Source organism: Micropterus dolomieu, linkage group LG13 (assembly GCF_021292245.1).
Source record: "Micropterus dolomieu isolate WLL.071019.BEF.003 ecotype Adirondacks linkage group LG13, ASM2129224v1, whole genome shotgun sequence".
Lineage (NCBI taxonomy): Eukaryota > Metazoa > Chordata > Actinopteri > Centrarchiformes > Centrarchidae > Micropterus > Micropterus dolomieu.
The window spans coordinates 4129101-4129649 of record NC_060162.1 but is presented as its reverse complement, the minus strand read 5'-3'; the positions used below and the strand labels follow the sequence as shown (position 1 = coordinate 4129649).

Sequence of the window (549 nt, the reverse complement as noted above, 5' to 3'; positions counted from 1 at the left end):
CCTTCATGCGGCGTCGGAACCGCGTAGGAAATTCACAGCCGCACCGGCAGAGCTCCAGAATGTGCGACTCGGCCGGCTCACGCGCGGACGCGCTACAAGTGCGAGGGCCCGCCCAACGCTGCTTGCAGCTTTAATTTTTTTTGGTTTTCCAGGTCCCTTCCATCACATTGGGACTTTATGGGGTGGTGGGGAAGGCCTAGTCCCCCACCTTGATCAGGCCAGACACCCCCACAAGTCCCCCAAACCATGGACAAACAAGTAGCCATGAGTACACCAGGCAAGGTCAGCGGGATCAAACCCCCCAGTAAAATAGTCCGTCCATCTGGGGTGCCATCAAAGACGTCTCCATCCTCTGGTAAGAAATTATTGAAACAATTTACTGAATAATTTATCAGATGAAATGTTGTGCAGGATGTGTGAGAATTTTAGTTTCCATACTGTAAAAATATAATGAGTCACACTTAAGCTAACCCTAGCTGGCTAATTTGGTACATAGATGTAGATAGAAAGTCCTGAAAATGGGAGGAGACCATTTGTGTGTAAAAACTG

The 549-nt window shown here is 48.8% G+C and overlaps 1 long non-coding RNA gene across 2 annotated transcripts in view; it reads left to right on the top strand.

Moving 5' to 3' along the window:
- The window catches only part of LOC123981944, a 6870-nt gene extending 6518 nt beyond the window's left edge, over nucleotides 1-352 (top strand). For both annotated transcript variants that reach the window (XR_006827857.1, XR_006827858.1), the window contains one exon: nucleotides 153-352. This is a non-coding gene — a long non-coding RNA (uncharacterized LOC123981944). The remainder of the gene's footprint in view (nucleotides 1-152) is intronic.
- The last annotated feature ends 197 nt before the right edge of the window (nucleotides 353-549 follow it).